Raw genomic sequence first — 22,280 nt, forward strand, 5'->3', positions numbered from 1 at the left:
TTCCATCTTCCAAACAGTTTTCTATTTAGTACCAATTTGGAATGGAAAAAGTTGGACAAATTTTTAAAATTTATTATTTAAAAAAGTAAATCCTCATTTGGGCTAATGCTCAAGGCCAGGTAAACAGATAAAGTCCCTGAGGGGTTGCTAATTGTGCAAGGTATATACATCATGAAAAAAGCTTACCAATTTCATAAAATGTTTCCTTACCAAAATAAGTGCTTGGTTTGAGAAAATATACTCATCTCTATGCCCACGATGATAGGCTAAAGAAACAGTCACATGATTCATAAAACATAAGTATTGTTTTGAGTGTGACTATTACCACTATTAATCACTATCATCATAATCACTACCAGTTACTGAGTGTCTACTGCTTTCCAGGAGTTTAATCCTCACATAGTCTTATGAACTCAGTAGCATCCTTCTTTAATTCAAAGAAATAATGATTTTAGAACGCAGTGACCTCAAGGAACTGACTTAACCAAAGGCTTCCACTCACATTGCAATAAGCAAAGAGAAGGCCAGCTGGACTCAATGTCCAGGCCATGTCCATCCTTAGGAGGCATGAATAGCACAGTCTCTTAAACACAACTTAGGTTAGGTCCTGCCAACTAAAATTTAACTGTACCACTGTAGGGTACTGGGGAATAATTGTAAAGCCAACCTTGTGAGTAGGTAGAAAATTAGATGTGGCAGACAAAGACATTGGAGTTAGTGGCTCAGAGTATTAATTTTCATCTTTGAACATCTATTATAGCTATTGAAGAAATTAAGCCTTTGCTTTTGAAACTCTTTTTAACATTTCTCTTCCTGATGGGTTTTTCATCTAACTGATTTATATCCCTTTAATTATCCAAAAATGTTTCTGAATGGCACCATTTGCCCATAACAATGGAAATAATTGGTCACAAATGAATCTTGGGTCGTGAACCTTACAAGCAAAAATGAAAAGTTACTGGGATTTCCACACTTGATATTTCTACACTCACTGAATGCTCAGAGGCTACACTAATAAATCAATTTCCAGGGCAATAGCTTCAGGGGAGATTATTTTAGACAACGCAAAGGCAGTTGTTGGCATTGTACAAACAATGCAACCCTCTCCCTGAAAAACCACCTGACCTCAAATGTCTTAATATGTCCACAGGTAAAGCAGACACTATTAGTTTGGTTGCAAAGTCTGCTCCCCACATGATTAGACACTTGCCTCTCCTATTCATTATATTTCATCAGGTTTTAGAATAGCTCCAGTTTATTCAGAGGAAAATTGAATAACAAGCTGCACAGTTTATAAATATGAATAAAATTTAATATTTCAGAAGCTCAAATCCTGTGACTTTAGACTTTCTTAGAAATACATTTTTTCCCCCAAATTTTCTATTACTCTGTAAAGGGTTAATTAAAACATGAGTTTGCCTGGGCTTAAAAAAAAAATTTACCAACCTTAAAATCAGTATCATTTAGACTTCTGGTGCCAAAAATCTGTTTGACAGAGCAGGTTTTACTATACTGACATTTTAACAGTAGCCAAAGTCCTGTTCCCACTGAATTCTGTCTTGGCAACACCAATAATTTGCTAAAAGCCTAAACTCCTCCTGGCTTAGAGTTTCTACCTCGTGAATTTTCTGCAGAAACTGTGCAACCAGGAAGTTGAATTAAGTTCTTAAGGTATTTAATCTTATCACAGAAACCAAGATTTCTGTAAAATGATAATGACTTAAAAGAAAAAGAGCAACTGATTTATTCATTTTACCTTAGGTTTGACTCTGATACAATACAGTATAATTACACATAAATATCTCACTAAAAGAAAAAATCTTACATTCTCACATTACCTCAAGATTACAAGCAAATAATCATTGATAAAGAAAATTTAAAAATCTGGTTCCAAACTATAAATAACAACATTTTCTAATCTTCTCATACTTTGAATCAGGGTATTTCCAGAAATACAGAAAAACTTACAAACATGTTTATTTAGATAGCATGGCAGACATCTTTTACAGGGTTTGAGGGCCTCAAATCATTACTGACAAAATTTTACATAAAGCTTAGTATTTTTCTTGAGTGATCTTTCCAATAATTTTTAAATCAAACCACATAGAAAACACTTAACTCAACTTACCCTGCTGTTGGATGTTAAATAATTGGAAAGATTGTTCCAGCCAAGTCAATTCACTTAATTTTTCAAGTAGATCTGATTACTATCGTCTTTTTAAAAATTCAAGGACTCCACCTAATGAGAAAAGAACAACAAACAATAGTGTTTAAATCAGAGCTGTATTATATGATCTACACATTAATAACACAGAAATCAAACCAAGATAATTGTTGTAGCTTCTCCGAAGTTACCATGCTACTTAAAGCTATAAAACAACAAAAGCATCTGCCAACTAAATTAAATTTTCCAGGTTGGGATAAAAATGAATGTTCAAGCATAGAGAAAACAATAAGATAGCACAACAGAGTGTGAGAGCAGAAGAGTTTATTTTCAGGACTGATTGGCACACGGGAATGATGACTATATACTGTCAGTTAGAATATGTAAAATTAGACACAAGGGAAAGATGCAGCTGACTGCTTTGGAATTCAACTCATTGAATCTTATTAATTGGCTAATGCAATGAAAATGTGTAGGTTGCAGTTCCTTAAAGCTGTTTAAGGTATATAAACCAATACTCAGATCATTTGGAGAGAACTCACTAATATGAATTTCCAAATCATTCTTAAAATGTTACACCCTGTCTTTCACAGAGTTTATTAAAGATCCATAAGCAGCTTATTTGTGGTTTATAAATAATATCAGTTAATTCTATTCGTTTTACTAGTAAGTACACCTTTTTTCAGAAGCCCAAATATTAAATTATCATCTTAGCTCCATAAGAAAGTCTGAGAGAAAGCAAGCTGTAGCTCAACTGGTGAGAGCCTAAAATAAATGGGATGCTGGAGGGTTGACCAGAAGATTGAAATAGAAAACTGGACAGCTTCCAGCCTCTCCTGAATCAGGTTTCCCCAGGGCAAACTTAGTATGTTTTAAAGTCCCAGAACATCAAATACAACTATATTAAAGTGAAAGTTCAAAAACCTACTCCAACGCCATAAATACATGATTGTTTTACTATACAATTTGGAATTAGCCACATACTATCACTCCCCAAATCCCTCTACACATGCTAAAAAAATTGAAAGTTATCTCATTTAAAAAAAAAAAAGGTTAAAATAGATTTCCTATCTACTATTGGAAGGACATGCTAAAAAAACAACAACACAAAACAAAAATGTTCCTGACAATGAAGACAAACAGCAATAATTGTACATACTAAGACCAAATGCAGAGTCGTCCCGGGAACTAGGTTTCCACTGCCTAGGCAACCTATGTCTGGACTTCTGTCTTATTGCTATTTAAGAAGTAGTTATCTAAGAAACTCATTTGGATACGGTCTCAAAAGATGTATTTATTCCAGAGATAAATAGTCTTAATTATTATTCTAGAATTCTTGCCATAAATATGACAAGACAAATGTCAAATGACTTAGTTATTTTAAACTACACTGTCTCAACAGATCTAGGGACCTAAACAATGAGTTGCAATATAATACAAAATGATACACTCATTTTTCACATTTGAACATCTAGAGCTGTGAAAATAATTTATTTTTCCAGCCCTTTCATGAAAGAATTAGCAAGCCTCCTTCAAATAATATTTGGTATTTATTTTCATAATATCATTGCTGGATTCTTGCCATGATAGTTTTGTGTTAGTACATCTGTTTAACAACTTATCGTGGTCAAAGTCTCTTTCCAAGAAAAAGTAATGGTGCTTCCTCTCATGGTATGGAATGAACTTGAAGATTCTTAAGAATCCTTTCTCACTAAAGTAAACCCTTGTGCATTGTTGGGGGACTGTAAATTGGTATAGCCACTATGGAAAACAATATGGAGGTTCTTCAAAAATTAAAAAGAGAACTACCATATGACCCTGAAATTCCACTTCTGGGTATTTAACTGAAGAAATCTAAAACTTTAATTTGAAAAGATATATGCATCCCAATGTGCACTGCAGCATAATTTACAATAGCCAAGACATGAAAGCAAACTAGGTGTCCATTGACACATAATGGAATATTACTCAGCCATAAAGAAGAATGAAATCTTGCCATTTACAAATGGATGAAACTTGAGGGTATTATGCTAAATGAAATAAGTCAGACAAATATTATATGATTTCACTTATATGTGGAATCTAAAAAACAAAATAAATAATGAGCAAACAAAACAGAAACAAATTCATAGATAAAGAGAATGAACTGATGGTTGCCAGATGGGAAGGTAGATAGGAGGATGGGCAAAAAAAGGTGAAAGGGATTAAGAAGTACAAACTTCCAGTTATAAAAGTAGTCATAGGGATATCAAGTATAGCACAGGGAACATACTCAATAATCCTATATAATAAAAGGCTAACATGCAAATCGACCCAATGGCAGAACGACCGGTCATTATGACATGCACTGACCACCAGGGGGCAGATGCTCAATGCAGGAGCTGCACCCTGGTAGTCAGTGCACTCCCACAAGGGAAGCGCCACTCAGCCAGAAGCCAGGTCCACAGCTGGTGAGCACAGCGGCAGTGGTGGGAGCCTCTCCCATCTCCGCGTTAGTGCTAAGGATGTCCGACTACTGGCTTAGGCCCGCTCCCCATGGCCTAAGCCAGCAGTTGGACATCCTCCGAGGGCTCCCGGACTGTGAGAGGGCACAGGCCGGGCTGAGGGACACTCCTCCCCCGCCGCCCCGAGTGCACAAACTTCGTACACTGGGCCTCTTACATTGTAATAACTATGTACAGTGCCAGATGAGTACTAGACTCTGTAAGGTATACAAATGTATAATCACTATGTTGTACACTTGAAACTAATATAATGCATGTCAACTATAATGAAAATAAATTTTTTAAAAAGATTCCTTTCTCACTAATTTTTCAATGTATAATATGAAATTGACCTGTACAACAGTCTAGATCTACCATTCTGTCCTTTTTAATTTCTTATGTTAAGTACTATTTTCTTAAACAATGTAGTTCTTGCCTCAAATGAGGACTTAAGTTACTTGAGCATAGCCAGTCATTAAGCCAGTATTTTAAAAGGCTGCTCACCTATAATACAACAAATATGCTCATTTCAATCTAACTATGGTTTTCTGAGTGGTCAGTGATTTCAAATTACCTAGGAATTTGTCAATGTTGATGTGGCGCCTCATATCCCACTTCAAAAGCAGTAATACAAAATATATTAGTCACCTGTTCAGAGGATTCCGTTACATGACTGCTGCTAATTAGCACAGAAGATACAGATCTGTGGCCTGTTGAACAGGTAAGCCTCATGTGTACAAACCACAATGCAACATTATTCAGAAATGCCTATTTCTTCAGGAGCGAACAGGACACCTGAGATATGATCATGGGTTCTCTTCAATTTCTACACGACACTGCAGTGCAACACATAAAATAATTTTATAACCTGATGAAAGCAGCTGAGTCTAAACCTCCTTACCTTTGATTTATTTTTATTGCCTGTCTCACCACACTACGAAAACAAAATGAAACAAGCTCCACCTCAGTCAGTGGTATCTGAGTTCCATCAGAAAATCTAAACACGTGTGAACTTTGTATTTCAGTCAGTTACATGGTGTAAACAATGGAGTACTTTATCATTAGGTAATATTTGATTGTGTGGTCACCAATCGATCTATTTCAGTTATTTGTGTATAATAAATCAGGAGTACCTACAGTGACAGAGTGGAGTAACTTTCTCTAGCTGAGTGGTGCCCCCCCATGCAGTATACAGGGACCATGCTTCCTGAGTTGACCAGGATGCTCTGGGAGCACTTCAGCCCCAGGTGCTATTGTAACGTGTGGGGGAACACCCATGAACCAGAAGACAAGTCCTATCTACACTAATAAAAGAGTAAGATGCAAATTGACTGTACCTTCGCGACACCCACCAGCCAATCAGGAGTGAGTATGCAAATTAACCCAACAAAGATGGCATGTTAATTTGCATACACAGGTGCCGAGCTGCTGGGGATGGGGTGGGACGCTTGCATCGCCATGGCGACAACGCAGGCATTCCGCACTGCCCCAGCCACTCCAGGCCTCTGGGCAGCGTGGGAAGGCGGAAAGGTGGCTCTGGGCCGGAGCGAAAAGGCGGCTCCAGCCGGAGCATAGGCGGTGCTGGCAGCCAGGGGAAGGAAGGCCCATTCTTGCACGAATCTTTGTGCATCGGGCTTCTAGTCTAAAATAAAACATTTTAATTACCTCAACAAAAGTAAGATGAAACTGCATGTAAATGACACAGCCACGAAATAATATTCCATGTAACCGATATATTTTCTTAGTATATTTACACGACAAAGCTCTGAGTTCATTTAAAACATAGCTGAATGGCTGAGGTTACCTAATATCCTTCCCCTGTCCTTCCATCCCAACCAGTGTCTCTTATTTCTGTTACCTACGAAATAGGTTTGGATTCAAAGAAACAGAAATACTAACAGAGAAATGTAAATGACTTAAAATGTAAGCTAAAATTTGACTGAGAATAGTCTACATATTGTTGCACATGCTAATTGCATCCATGATCTTCCTGATTTAACAAACCTAAGTACTCTCAAGGAATCTTTTACAAAACCTATGCTGACCTGAAGAATTCCAGGCACTCGGATGAAAGGGAAAGAAAGGACAAATAGAAGAAATGGAGGGAAAAAAGCAGGAATATCTGTGTGAAGTTGGGCAAATAAGGACAGGAGCTGTTTTCCATCCACACTGTGAAAGTCACACTGTGTGCCAAGCGGAGTGAAAGCATGAGTGATGTGCTTCTCCACCTTCCCGAAGAAAGAAACACAGAGAAAATGTGGCAAGTACGGAATCTAAGCCTCGTTTCCTGAAAAACTGCAAGATGCCCACAAATTTTCTTTCCCAGAGTTCAAAATAGCAAGTTGAGTGGGTGTAAACATTTCAAGTGAAAAAAAAAAAAAAGTAACTAAGGAAAAGGAAATCATACTTTTTGCTTCTCGGTTTGAGAATTTTAAAAGAGGCCATTTAGAGGGGTGCTTTTAATGATTTGGATCTGGAGGTTGTTTTGAATCAGAATACAAATACAGTCCTGATGATTTAATGGGGCCCTCTGGCCACTTTTAAATCTTTTCTTACCTTTTTTATGTTAGGACTAAATTTACAACCTCACTGTCACAGTGGAAGTGGCAGGCTCAGTATGTTACAACCAGATCCTTACATCACTACAGTACAACACTGGCACAAAAAGGAAGCTGAAGGTTCATGGGGTCTCCACCCTGCCCAGGAAAAGAGACCTTCCTCAACAGGGCTATGAAAACTTTGCATGTGAGTCATCCTAGGAGCTCGTTAACATGATGATTGCGATTCTGCATGTCTGGATGGGGGCCAGGCTGCTAGATCTTCCAGGTGATGCTGATGCAGGGGTCTGGAGTCCACATCCTGAGAAGCACGGCTCTAGTCTGTAACAATGGTTTACTGACAGCCAGACAACAGAAACAATCAACCAATGACGGCTTTTGCAAGGTACCTAACACAGTGCTAGTTGCTATGGAGATAATAAAATGCATAATAACATAAGCCCTGAGCCAACACATAAAAATTACTTTAAAAACGTAAGTGCCAAATGCTAAGCTGTTTGGTAATGATTCTAAGTAAAATGAAAATTGAGAACAGGAAGAGCTCAGTAGGGGCTAGAATAGTGGCAAATGACTTCATAGGCAGGTCAAACTCATCAGGCCCCAGGCTGTGGGGGATGTGGACAGAAAAAGAGCAGCAGACCAAAAAAGGAATTCTAGAAGGGAGTGCCTAGAGTTCCAATGGGCAAAAACTACAGTGAACTTGCTCTGTGGTTGTAGATATTATCATTCGAAAACTTTAACCAGAATTCACTTTTAACCAGGTGAAGGAAACTTACGACTGAGTTTAAAATGTGTAGGGGTTTGGGAATTATAATGCTGTTGCCTTCGACTTATGCAAATTCTCTCCATTGGCAACAACTACAGCCTTCTTTTTTTTAAATGTATTTTTATTGATTTTAGAGAGGAAGGGAGAGGAAGAGAGAGATAGAAACATCAATGATGAGAGAGAATTATTGATTGGCTGCCTCCTGCATGCCCCACACTGGGAATTGAGCTCGCAACCCTGGCATGTGCCCTGACAGGGAATTGACCCATGACCTCCTGATTCATAGGTCAATGCTCAACCACTGAGCCATGCCCACCAGACAACAATAGCCTTCTTAATGACATTTTAGGTGTAAGCCTGGTAGCAGAGAATTACCACTTTTGTATATATATTTACACATATGTATGCCTTTTATTAACATATGTCTTTAATGACTAACAATTTTAATAGCATTGGACTACAAATTTTGACTACAATAGAATTAATAATCTTCTGTTATTTAATATTTTAATTTTATAATAACATTTTTTCTCCTATAAGATATTTTTTGGATTGCACATACCCACACAACACCGTGGGCTCCAACATTATTCTTCCTTTTCCTCCCACACTGGCTAACAATGGGAAGAAAACCACACCCAGAAACAGAATGAAATTATTAATGAATGATGCCTTAGATTTTTTAAATCTCTTTAATTTTTCCTGTCAATCCACAATATATTGCCCAATGGATTCAACAGACATAAAACAGAAGATTGCAAAGGTCAATATAAATATGAAAATGCAATCTCCAAACTTCTTTTACTGAAGAAAATTATAGGTATGTGACAGAACCTATAAGCTGCAGGAGGGGAGGGTCACATTTGGAAAAGAAATGGCACATTTTAGCATTCTTAGGTCAGGTGGACAATCTCCCTGAGTTCCAGTTTCATCATCAGAACTACCAACTTCACACCCTAGTGTAAGCAGTAAGAAATGATGGGAGGAATTCTTGCAAATACTACCTTTCCTGTGAATCTAAGTGCCAGGACTATCAGCTACTGTCCCTTCCATGCTCCTATCCTACAGAAATCCCCAGTGTTTGCTGGAAGACAGAATTAAAGCAATGGATTATGGCAAACCTCTGCTATTTCAAAGCATATAAACTTGGACATTATAAGATACCTGCACTAAAGCTGTGCTAAATAAGGCCCTAGATTCAGGATGGACCAATGAAGTTATCTACCATTAATATAATACACACACGACACACAGCAACGACTCATTAATGACAAGAAAAAGATACTCATATGAGGATGCTAAAGTGTTACTCATGAATGGCTGCAAAGCACTAAACAGAATGCAAATAGGCATGCCCTAAAAAGACCCTCAAGTTTGTCTTCTACAAATCTCTTCCCCTTTCTATTCTGAAGCCTTTCAGGAGTCCTCCCCTAACGAGGTCACGGGATCCTGCAGGCTGCCCTCTCCAATCTACTGCAAAAAAAGAGCTAATAGTCGTTTTCATGCTAGCTGCCAAAAAGTGTAACGTGTTCTCATTAGAAACTTTACTTACAGAATCTAACAAACAAACAAAACAACTTTGGACATTATAAAATTTAATACAAATAAATAAAGAATGGTTGGTGATTGGATTTTGCTGTAATAAACTCCTCCTCTGTGGGATATGTTATTATTAAGCCTATTAAGATACAGTGCAAGGTACTATGACTCTAAACAAAACAAGATATGGTCTGCTTTCAGTCTGCCCAGGCAAACTGAATCAAATTGGCCCTTCTGAAGACAGCTCATCACAAGAAACTCTCTCCCGCCCCCACCTCTCTGGCAAGGTCTCACTTTTGGTTAGTTATAAAGCACAGTCCCATTTCTTTCTTCCCCAGTATCTCTCATTACAATCCCCTGTGTTCATGTTCACCTGCTTTTAGAATTGCCAACAGAAATTACCAGAAGTTGTAAGAGTTAGATTTGCAAAGGCTCAGACATCTAACTGCAAGCCTGGAACCATGGTGGAAAGAGGTTCAGTTAAGAAAGATTCCCCAAGCCAGAATTATTCTCCTCACTAACCAGACTGCCAGGCTCAGATCAAATGAAGGTCGATGCAATGTCCCCAGAGGAAGCTGTTTAACCCGCTGGGTCGGTTCCCCTGAGCCCTGCCAAGGAGGCCCTGCAGACTGACAGCTGACCTGGCAGGGCTGCTGTCTCCCCGCAGGGGGCGAGGACCTCCCCTTGGAGGACAGGCCCGGAAAGCCAGCAAAGCAAGCTGAGCAGCTGGGGCAGCCACTTGTGGCCAACACCAAGGCGGGCTGCCTGGGCCACGGAGGAGCGTTAGAAACCTCTGAGGGTGACTGGGGCCCTTGAAATGTATAGTGCGAGACAGGACATCCCTCCTGGCATTCTGGAGAGTAAAGCCCAGGCCAGGGCAACAACAGCCGGCCCCGAGGACAGCCTGCTCCTCACATCAAAGCCGGAGGCCCTGGGAGGCTGGCGAACTGCCAAAGACGCAAAGAGCAGCAGGGGAGTGTGTTGCCTCAGGACAATAGCAAACTGGGACAAGGAAGAGTCTGTAAATTCCAAGCACTGGGGAGGTCTGCTAGAGATTTTACCCTCTCCTGTCAGGGCTCTGATTTAATTTCCTTTGAAGGAAAAAAAAAAAAGAAAAGAAAAAGAAAAAGGGGGGAAAAAAGAATATACATTCCCAAACCTTCTGTCTGCAAAAGCAGACACCACAATGCACATGAACGCCCTCTGGTCCTTTCAGCTCACCCCCACTGTCTAAGACAATAGAGCTAAGCCAGACGTTATATTCTCCGGTTCATCTTAATAGGGCATTAAGTCGAAGGAGTAATTAAGATCATTTAAATGCAAACATCGCCTTTCCATTGCTAATATCCTCCCAGATATTTCTCATCAATTCTGTTTAATTGGAGAAGCATCGCCCATTCATTATAACCTGACAGTTTTACTTATTTGACAGCGCACAGTGCACAGTCACATTTCGGGGAACAGGAATTTAAGAGAGGCATCAAACTCTCACTCACCCTGATGACTCAGCTCTCAGACCTCCCTAAGAGGTTCTACCCAGAAAAGCTTCCCCACTTGCTCGACAGAAATGGAGGGAGTTCAGGAATCATCTTCTAGCCTCCTCATTTAATTCTACAGCGTTTTGCATAAAAACATACAGAAAACAAAGGGAAAGAAATCTGTAAGAGAGTAAAAGAAAAATCAATCACTCTCCCTTCCATGGTCTTAAAATGAGATACCTAAGGCCCAGGATAAATGCTGCCAGTGTCCCCAAGGCCTTTCAGGGAAGCAAGCATCAAAGGGAAACGGGGCACTTGGGCCACTGGAGGTGACTGGGTGCCATTGTGAGAACCCAGGCTACGTAAACGCTCGCTGGTGGAACAGGGAGAGCCTTGTTGAGTTTTCCTTTTAGAGGAAATGAATATGAGTTGAGGTCACTCAACTCTAATCCACCCTGTGCATCAGGGTTATCCTTCTAGCAACACGTGCTCCATTTAGGCACCGGTTTGTCCTAAGCCCAGCGTGTCATCCGTGGTGGCATGCCGGGGGTGGAATGACTTCCAACTCTCAGCTAATCCTGTGTGGGGAAGGCCAAGGTACAGAGCTTTACTTGATTGCATAAAATGGAGAGCTATTTTCAGCCTCTGAATCATCCGTCTGGCTCTTTTACCAGTCCTAAAGCCATATTACAACCCTGTAAAAATCTCTTTTCTATTCAACTTCACTTATTTTAACCTAAGCCAAAAGTTAAAAGAATCCTACAGTTTCAAAAAGATGAAACCATGAAATGAAGCAAAAAAAAATATATATATATATATATACTAAAAGAGATTTACAAATATTTTCAATTTAAAACCGACACTATTTCAATGGTAGAGGGTCAGGCCCTACATTTTCTTCAGTTATCTTTAAACTCTTTATAAAAACCCTGCACAATTAACACTTAGCAGGACATTAGGCCTGAGGATACAAATCAATTTTGTTTTAGTCATAATTCTAAAAATTTGAAGAGAAACATTAAATAATGGAAATTTTAAAAAACCTGCTTCTATAGGAAGAAACTTAGCTACTTCTGAAATAATTGCACTGGGATTTGTGCTGGATATTATGAAAACAGGATGCTTGTATGTGGTTCCTCATACAGTCTACCAAACCAGTATAAGACTACAAAATAGATCAAAACAACAAATCTACGTGAAGTTGGCTTTGAAAAAGCAAAATGAAATTTTTATTCACATATTTAAAATTTTCTTCCATGTGAGCTGATCTCTGGAAACATGTTTGCTGTTTTCAGGCATGCCAAAGGGAAACAGTTACATAATATAATCTGCGATAGTCCAGCGTTATAGTGTGGGAAACTTAATCTTCAATATGGGAGGGTCGAAGATGAATCGTCTTCCTTGCTAAGACTTCTTATTAAAAAATTAACATGGATTAGCCCATGGTAACTACATACCTGCTAAAAATTCACCTCAACAACATAAGGATTCCAATAACAAACTTTTGCTAATGTTCCTCAATGAAATGTGATGAAGCTAATGGCACCCAAGGATGAACTTAATATTAGTGAATTTAGAGATAATACTAAATGGGTATGACTAGCACACCAGGCATGCAATCTTACATGGGTGGGGGGAAGGGTAGAGCGGGGTAATCACCTCTAGAAATGAAATCATTACTTTTTTTCACTACTTTCTGCCTACGTTAATGGAAGCATACATATTATCCTCTTATCCTGACCCTCATAGCCCCATTTGGGAATGTAGATTAAATGGGGGGAAAGTGTATCTAAGAATAATTGCACCTAAATATTCTCCCAAGCAGATAGTTCAGCTGTCTTCTGTCCATCGGATACTTATTATAACGGCTGGAAAAGTCATTCAAAAAAGTGCACCTGCTGCCACGATTCCATGAATGGGTCTCCACTCAAACCACTGCAAGCACCAGGGCAACTATGCATCTAGGAAGGACACAGAGGTTTCTCTTCCCTCCTGACATCCTAGGGGCCACATCTAATCAATAAGGCCGATGGTTTCATTTTTTATAAAACTATAAAATAGATCCTTTTAATATCTCACCACTTACAAACTTTTCTGCCTGATGAAATAAAAATGCTGCTTCCTTTCTCTATATCTATCATTTGCCATTAACATCCAACAATCACTTACTAAGCACCTATTATGCACCTATCATGCCAAAGGGAAACAGTTACATAATATAATCTGCGATAGTCCAGCGTCATAGTGCCGGAAACTTAATCTTCAATATGGCTGCATCAGAAAGACACATATGTGATTCTGGTCTCAGTGAATACCTGGCTTGCAGGTTGGATCGAAAGTGCTATAGTACACATTACAGTAGGCCCCGTAGAAGAGCGAGGGGTTGGTATGAAGGAAGGGCTGAGAGTGGAGACACTTGAAATGGGTCTGGAATAATCTGCAGAAGCTTGTCAGGCAGACAAGGGGAAAACCGACTTTGAAAGGAAATATAGTATGTTCGGTTTTAGAATGAACTAGGCTTACGGTACCTTAGAAACATTCAGGTAGAAATGTCCATGCAGACAGCTGGACATATAGCTATAGAACCATCCAGGAATATGTGAGCTGAAAATCCATTGTCGTTATCAGCATCTACGGTGATACTTAAAGCAATGGGTCTGTGTAAACAGTTTGGGAAGTTACAGGAGGAAAAGGCCTAACTTAGGACTGCACTTTGGGGAAAACTACGAAGCCAGAGGAGTATGACAAGGGGCTGAGATGAGAGGTGGGGTACCAGGCCTCAGCATCATAAAGTCTACTGGTCTTCCTTTCTTAAGCAGGTGGTCAAAACTGTGATGCAGCCGAGATAGGTCATGCAGGAGCTGGAACAGCTACTAGGATTATTAGTTTGAGTGTATTTACTTTCAAAATGGAAGATATTTGAGCATGTTTAATTTTTCAAGCTGATAGATATTTAATAGCCAGGGCACTGAAAAGAAATGATGGAACAAGATTTTACTGAATTAAATTTTGGCCACAGCAGAGAGGCATAATTATTTAGCCGTGTTAATATTTCACTTTACTGTTTTAAAGAATGCAGGGTGAGGCAAAGGAAAGTTTATAGTTGTGCCTATAGAAAATAATGCAATAATTAATAAATAATAATACAATAATAAACTGTTTTCATGTACCCACAACTGTAGATCTACTTTTGACCTACCCTGTAATTTCAAATTCTCAACAATCACTAATATTGGGAAATCCAAAAGGGATCAGAAAGCAATCACACAAAACTGGAAAAAAATCTTAAAAAGTAAAACCCTAAAAGGCAAAGGTAAACATTGGTCAGAGAATTTTCAAGGTGAACCAAGCTTTCCAGTTCATCCATTTAAACCCTTATTTTAACAAAGATGTTAAATCAATGCAATAATAAGAGCTTCCATTGGGAAATATCAAAACCAAACTTAAAATCTGTATGATGACACTGCTTGTGACAAAGAGGCTGAACAAACCACCCAGTTCCAGAAAGTTGAAAACATTTTATTCAGCCTGGACCTGGCAAACACGTTACAAGTGAGTACGTACACCAGGAGACCTTCTGAAGAGGCACCCTCAAAGAACCCACTAACTTCTCACACTCTCAGCCCTAATGACTGATTCATCCTGCTCGGGCTGGGGTCATGCCCAGCAGTGGTTCTCACCCTGAACGTGACAACACAACAAGGAAATACTTGAATTGAGAAGAGTAAACATGAAATTAGACCAAGTGAAAAACATTAGTTTTACAGTGTGACAATTTGTATCATATGATTATTACTGAAAACCCAGTTTTATTCCTGTGATGAAAAATTCAGTGGGAAAAAAAATGCTTCTTTAGAAGTTAGAAGATTACTTAGGAACTCAGTTTCTGAGAAATATAAAAAACAATAGAAGCACTTTCTTACTTCTTTTACAAATTGATAAGTTTTCCAATTCCTTTTGGTCTTTATGTTTTAAATAAGAGATGGGGGGAGGGGGGCGGGGGGCATAATCAGCAAGTAGAAGCATCTTTATCAGGCCTGAAATAAATAAGTCTTGGTGATAGGATTTGGCTCCTAGCCAAGAGGGTGTCCACCTGCCCTAAGTCTGGCAAGACTTAGGGTTGTGGCTCTTTCATATGTAGACACACACATATACACCAAGCATTATCTACTTTCATTATAAGACACAGCAGATAGTTTTGGCAGCATTGACTTTGTTTTGACTACTCTGATTGCCATAAAAAAAGAAACTTAAAAGTTTGGGTCTACCACTGAAAACAAGAAAGAAAATGAAAGATCTGGAACTATTAGTGGAGTTTGGAACAATCATCAAGAAAATTATAAATATATTCAACAGTGACTGAGTCCTTGAGTTCCAGCAACGTGCTAAGTGATTTATGTGTATTTTCTCATTAAATGTTTTATGAGGCAGGTACTATTACTACCACCCTTATAGAGGGCTTAAAGCCACAAGAGTTTAAGGAACGAACGTGACCATGGCCTGACAGGGCTGAAAATGTGTTTGTTGTTTTTTTAATCCAGTGAGTTTGAGTCTAAACCAATGCTCTTGAAAACATGTACATAGCAGCAACATAAAAAGATCCTTGGGCCGAAACCTGTTTGGCTCAGTGGATAGAGCGTCGGCCTGCGGACTGAAGGGTCCCAGGTTTGATTCCGGTCGGGGGCATGTACCTTGGTTGCGGGCACATCCCCAGTAGGGGGTGTGCAGGAGGCAGCTGATCAATGTTTCTCTCTCATCGATGTTTCTAGCTCTCTGTCTCTCTCTCTTCCTCTCTGTAAAAAAATCAATAAAATATATTTTTTAAAAAATAAAAGATCCTTGGGTTGAAGAAGTCCAAGAACCTGGTAGTTGCATGCACTCAATTTTCAGTTCCACTCATGATTTCAATCTGGCAAATGGACCACCAGTGCCAAACCAAAGGAAGTTTAATATATTGAACCATCCCTGATGACTCACTGTCTATGCTGGTATGGCTGAACCACATGGTGACAGAGTTGCAGGTGGGTCAACCAGGTCTGTATACAACAGTGATGGAATGCTTTCCCACTTAGAAATGAGGGTCATTGCTCTAACTCTTGCAGCCAAATCAAAATCTCTCTCAAACCGTCCAAGAATATGCTTTTACCCAGATCATTGTCCTAATTTACTTTGGCACTGAAAAGTGTTTACTACGATAAAGTAAGACTAAAATTGATGGGTTTGGAGGACTTTATATTTCCATGTTCCACTAGATTAATTTTGGAGGGCATGCCATGCTTTCCTTCTGTAGAAAATACAATATTTCTTTGTCCTTAAATAAAAGTCATACATTTCACACAAAAATCGCAACATGATATTTCTCTAAATTTTGTTTTACCTTCATTATTGGGAAATGTCTTTTTTTTTTTATCTAAAGAGCATTATGCTTTTCTTATCCAGTGTTCATGGTGAACTGTTTTTCTCTCTCATTTATTCAATTATTCATTCAGCAAACAACTACTGTGTATTCCCAAAGCCATGGTTCTGGTCCCCATAGAACATAGGGTCTAATGAAGGACAAATGTTGAAAACAGATTATTATTGTATAGACCCCTTAATAAAAGGCATACTATCTAATCAGAAAGCTATGTAATAGTATTTGAGAAAGGCAACATTGTAAAGGTACATGATTTTAAGTTTGGAAGCTAAGCATCCCTCCTGTCATGATCTGAAGCCTCAAATTCAGAGGTCATTTAAAGAGACACATGTTAACTCCACCATAATTTTACTTTCTTTCAAAACTGCTAGATGTTCCAGGGCACCCTGAGTCCAATTTGAAAATCATCGGTATGTATGTCCTAGAAACTTCCCAAAAGAAGTCACTGGTCATCATTCGCATATTCTAGCTTGCACAGATTTATCTGTCAGTCTCACATGTCAATTTGTGCAACCTGATAAATTTAGAGGGAAAGATGAAAAACAGAATTATCGGAATTGGAAGACCCTTTCACATCTTGGTGGAGCAGTCCTTTCCATTGTATATTTCCAGTCTAAAATGATAAACATTCCTATCTGTGACAAATTTGATGTAAATGTTTATTATCTGATGTAGAAACAAAGAGTACAGTGTTTTTGTTCTTATCTTTTCTTTAACCTAAACTCCCCTTAGTTTAACTGCATCCTCTTACAACATATATCTTTTCTCTTCCTCTTTCTAGAACATGCTAAGATGGCAGGTGTTTTCTTATTGATTTCCCTCAGTGGTATCTCAATCTACAGGTGAAGGTATTCTTGTTTTCCTTTTTGCAGACTGAGTACATTTGGCAAAGATTATACAGAAGAGCTCATCTAAATGGAATCCAAGGAGACTGCCAAAGTCCTATTTTTCCCATAGCTGGTTGTGCCTGTCTGCCCTCCAGGTCTGGGACTTAGGGTGGGTGGGTGCAGTCCAATGGAAAGAGGGGTCTAAGCTGCCTACCTGAGGGCCTCCTTGTGGTTTGGTAAAGAACTCACTTGGAACAGGTACAAGCTGGACTATTACAGCTCATCCTCCAGCTAGCCAAAGAGGTTCCTCCTTAAAATTTACCGTACTTTCCGGCTTATAAGATGACTTTTTAACCCAGGAAAATCTTCTCAAAAGTCGGGGGTCTTATACGCTGGAAAATACGGTAGGTTAGAAAAATCTCTGACAATGTATATCAGATTGCTTAAAACCCAAATACCATATTTTCTGGCGTATAAGACCCCCGACTTGTGAGATTTTCCTGGGTTAAAAAGTCGTCTTATACACCGGAAAATACGGGTAAGTCAGGTTGCTAAGTCTACTATTTGAAATTTGGAACATGTCCCTCTAGAACCAGAGTCACAAATAGTGAGTGTCATGCCAGGTTAGTCAAAGGCAAAGTAACAAGTACTCCAGAGCCTAGTCGCTTTACATGGCATAGCTTCCATTAGGAAAAATAGTCACACTGAGGACTTGAGTCAGAAGGATATGAAACGGTCCCTCACCTTTTCCTGCAGGGGCCATAAAAGCCTAGGCAGAACTCTAAGACGTTAATAATTAAGGATAGCAAGACACATGATCCTGGGCCAGAGTGCTGGGCACGGATCAGCAAAAAGAATCTCAGTGGCCCTAGGCTTTTGCAAAGGCAGCAGTGGTGGCCCAGTCACTGGTAGCAATAGCAGAAATGTGGGGGAAAAAGAGCAGAGAAAATAAGTGAATCAGAAGCTAGGTCATGAAAAGGGAGTGTACTAATGTTGAGGGCAAGAGGAAGAGAAAGGGAATTCCTGCCACAAGCCAGCAGGGGAAATCCCCTGGTTTGGGTTGCTGTCCACCCTGTCACTGACCAGAAATGTTCATTATTTCGTAATTGGACCCTCCCAATTCTACTCTCTTACTCTGGCTTCTTAAAGTCAAGTTTTGTGTTATTAATGAAAATCTGGCTTCAGGTTCTTGACCAGGGTGATTTTGTTCTTCCAATAGATACTGGGCAACATCTGGTGTTATTTTTAGTTGTCAGGAGTAGGGAGTGGGGGAGGAGATGGCATTTTCTTCTACTGGGTAGAGACCATGGATGCCAGTCAATATCCCACAATGCACAGGACAGTGCCCCTTTACCCCAACAAAGAATTACTCAGCCTCAAATGCCAATATCACCAAGTTGGGAAACGCTCCAACACTGTAACTGTGCTGAGGCAACGTTTTGTTTCATGTTACTGTTCTCATGATGGGTTTAAGCAAGTGCATATAACACAGATCCCGCAGACCACTGCATCACTCAAACTCCATTGTGAAGGTGACGCTCAACTAGGAGACTTTCCACAAACAATCAAGGCTATTCTTCAGAATGAGAAAGTCTGACATCTATTTTTTAATTAAAGTAATTAAATCATGAGAGCTAAACTTTGGAAGGCTGGTGCCAAGGGTATGGCTTGTACGTGGTATCACCTGAATCGTAGTGATTCAGGGGGTTGTGCAAGCTCTTAATGTGAATGTAAACCCTGCCACCAATGCCACATCCTGCTTCTTAAGCATTTCCATAAGCAGCAGCTGTGTTGTTTAAGCCTCCCTTTAATAAGCCTAACGGGGCTGTATACGTGCAAAGGAATGCAAGCAGGGCTACTAAACAGTCCGCAAATAGTTCTATGACCCGGGCAGGGAACACAACCTCTTTCTGGCCCTCTCTTCCTTCAACTAAAAAGAGAAAGAATTGGACTGAGTCATCTCCAACCTCCCTTTCAATTCTCACCACCATGACAGTTTTCTTCCCAGATGATAATGAGGAGGGCTGCTCCAAAGGAAGGAGGTATCAGCGACCTTCTGAAAGCCTCTACAGTGAGGGCTCTGTGAACACACAGGGACTAGCCACCCAGACCCTAAGCAGCCCCACAAAGAGGGGCCTGTTTGAACAAAAGTAAAAATGGCCCCTCATGTGACAGAGCAGGTCCCCGTTTAGCCCCAGGCTGCATTAGAAATGGTGAAGGTAAGAGATCAAGGAACCCTCTCCATGTGTGCTCAACAGGAAAGGCCTAACCAATATATACTGGCCTTGTCTGTCAGCCATAGCCTCCTGCGCAGAAAGCCACCACCTCCCAAGCACCATCTTCTCATTAGGAAGGACAGAGGAACAGTACAGTGTGTTTTTAACTGTGTCTTTGTAATAAAAATCACAAATGAAAACAAAATGGGAGGGCAACAACAACACAAATTTGAGGAGCCTATAGCTGTCAAAAATACTTTACATATTTGTAACCATTTAGTAGAGACCCAAATTAGTTCTAGGGAACCACTCAGCAACACTGCATAGCCTACTGGGAGTTTTCATTCATTGTTCTACCATGAGAATGGGCTTTGCTTTCTCGAGTCTCCCCCTGAGATGTCTGTACTGTGGTTCTGTTCACATGCTTAGTGTGGCCATTTAAAAGTAACAGTGTCAAAGATATACTCAGGCTCTACCAAGTATGAGAAGTAGAAGATTGTATTTCCTGACCTCAAGATTCTAAAAATCTGACTAGGGAAATACTAGTAAATTAAAACACACCTTGGACGGGGCATATACAAGAAGTGAAAAAATAATAGAAATCCATTTATTTTTTTATTTTTATTTTTTGCCATTTCAACCTTTATCACAACTTTCCAGGACTATGTTTTCCCAACTGAAAGGCCAGGATTTTAATATGGGTTTGAAATATGAAGCCTTCTGATGAGACATGTTTGCTGAGTTTGTTTGTTGTTTTGTTTCATTTCAACAAGAGCAGATTCTTCTTAAAACACCTGTCATTTGAGGGTATTTGACAGCTTGTCTCCTTACTTTTTATCACAGCCAGGGGTTAAAAACAGGAGACCTTCATGCACCCCCAGTTCCACCTACTGTTCCTCTGTAATCTCCAGGATTCTCCCCAAACCACCCCCAGAGAAAGGAGTGAAAAGAATCTCCTTTGACTCATGTTACCACCATCTAGACTAGAGACTGAAGACTCGATATACAGCACATTTGTGGTGAAACAAAAAGATGCAAGGAGTTGACTTGCCTCTCAATTTGATAACTCTAACAAGACCAATGTGCTAGGAAAATCAGTAGCAGTAACGACTGCCTTTTTTTGGATGGGTGTGGGCAGTCAGCTGGATGGGGCCACTGCTAAGCCCAGGAGCACAGCCGGGTCAAGCACTGCAAACAAGCTTCACAACAGAGAAGCGTGAGTAATTTACTTATTAAAGAGATCACCGTAAGGTCCCAGAAAAACAGAGATGCGAAAATCCTTACACACAGGCCAGATGCTGGGCTTGGCAACCAGAAGGTGCAGTAAGCCATGCAATCTAGGTTATACTGCTCAGTTTCCAAGGTCTAAGGCTCCTTTTTGTCCTTAAATGGGTGACATCTCCAGGTGCACAAAGAAACGGCCTGCAAGGGAGTGCTCAGGGCTAGAGGGGCTCCCCGGATCTGCTGAACCCACACAGGAAGTGGAGGGAAACCTCTGTGACTTGTGTCTTCTAACCTGGTCTTCCGTACATGAATACAGTGCAAAGGGAGTCACTCTATTTCAATCCGGTTCTAGAGCAGTTTACATTATTCAGAAGAAGACAACTCTAATCAGTAATTGTCCGAACAATCCCTTCTGTGATTCTTTTCCCCACGTTGGTCACAAATGCAGTGATGAAGGTACATTTCTGAGATTCTGAGAACAAGAGACAACATCTCAGTGACCTCAATTTTCCTTTTTAAATCATTTCATTGCCACCAATCATCAAGTAAAAGCAAAAAAAAAAAAAGAGACATAAAATGTTAAAAAGTGGAGCTTGAGTTACTGAGAAAAAAATATATATTATGTCAGCAAATGTTGCCTTGTCAACTTAAAAAAAAAATCCAAAATAAAAAGAGAATTCAAACAGTCCTTCTACAATAAGCTATTGTATGGCTCACAGGTCTGGGTCATTCACAACTCCCGGAAAGACCTACCTGTTCCCCCAAAACTCTTATTTCGTATGTTCTCACAGGCTTTCAGGACTTGTGCAAATTGTTTCCCAAGCACCATCCGGCCATAATGACCAGGTTCCTAGTGATAATTATGTTTGCCTGTCTATAGGTCTGTCAGCTAAAGAAATCCACAGACGGCTGTCATAAGGAGCAGAAATCGACTCTGGCACAGCTGCTCTGACCACAAGGCATTAAAAAAACAACCCTCTTTGCAATAACCAGTTCTGGGCATCACTGGTTAAAAAAGACTAGTTTCCTGTTTTTCTCAAAAACTTCAGAGTGTGGGTATTGCTATTTTTTACTCCACCCACTCCTTTTCTCTTTAATTGTTGAAGATTCGGTGCTGTAAACACCTAATCATGGGTATTTTTTATATTATAGCTGCGGGTTTAATTTTAGGTCAGATTTGTCTTTTCCAAGCGAGGGCCCCTCTTGTGCCAAGACTTGCACGTAGGAGGAAGAACTGGGAGCTGCCAGGTGGGGCCTTGGGAGGAAGGGGGCTGTTCCCCTGGAAAGGGATCTGAGCCTGGGTGTGGGCAACACCCAGCTGCTCCACACCCTGCCCAGGAGCAGGTCAATGGCACCTCCAGGCTGGCTGAACCCCAGAGATGGAGTCTGGTGGTCTTAATGTGACCTAAGTCATCAAGTGCCCAGCCTGACATATCTCACTTATTCTAAGCTATTTCTCTTCCTTGCTTTGAAATGTTAATTCCTTTCTTTCAAGGGGAGTTCTAAGTATCTGTATGCAACACCCACTATCATAAAGGCAGCTGTTCCTTCTGCCTGACCCATCAGGTCCCTGTCCTAATGTCACCTACTCCTGTCCCCCCCCCCCTAA

The 22,280-nt window shown here is 40.0% G+C and overlaps 1 protein-coding gene across 19 annotated transcripts in view; it reads right to left on the reverse strand.

Moving 5' to 3' along the window:
- The window catches only part of HIVEP2 (HIVEP zinc finger 2), a 182,288-nt gene that overhangs the window by 77,185 nt on the left and 82,823 nt on the right, over positions 1–22,280 (reverse strand). For all 19 annotated transcript variants that reach the window (XM_079780250.1, XM_079780253.1, XM_079780264.1 and 16 more), the window contains one exon: positions 2,129–2,239. The gene's annotated coding sequence lies outside the window, so the exon portion shown is untranslated. The remainder of the gene's footprint in view (positions 1–2,128; positions 2,240–22,280) is intronic.

Source organism: Cnephaeus nilssonii (genome assembly GCF_951640355.1).
Source record: "Cnephaeus nilssonii genome assembly, chromosome: 9".
NCBI lineage: Eukaryota > Metazoa > Chordata > Mammalia > Chiroptera > Vespertilionidae > Cnephaeus > Cnephaeus nilssonii.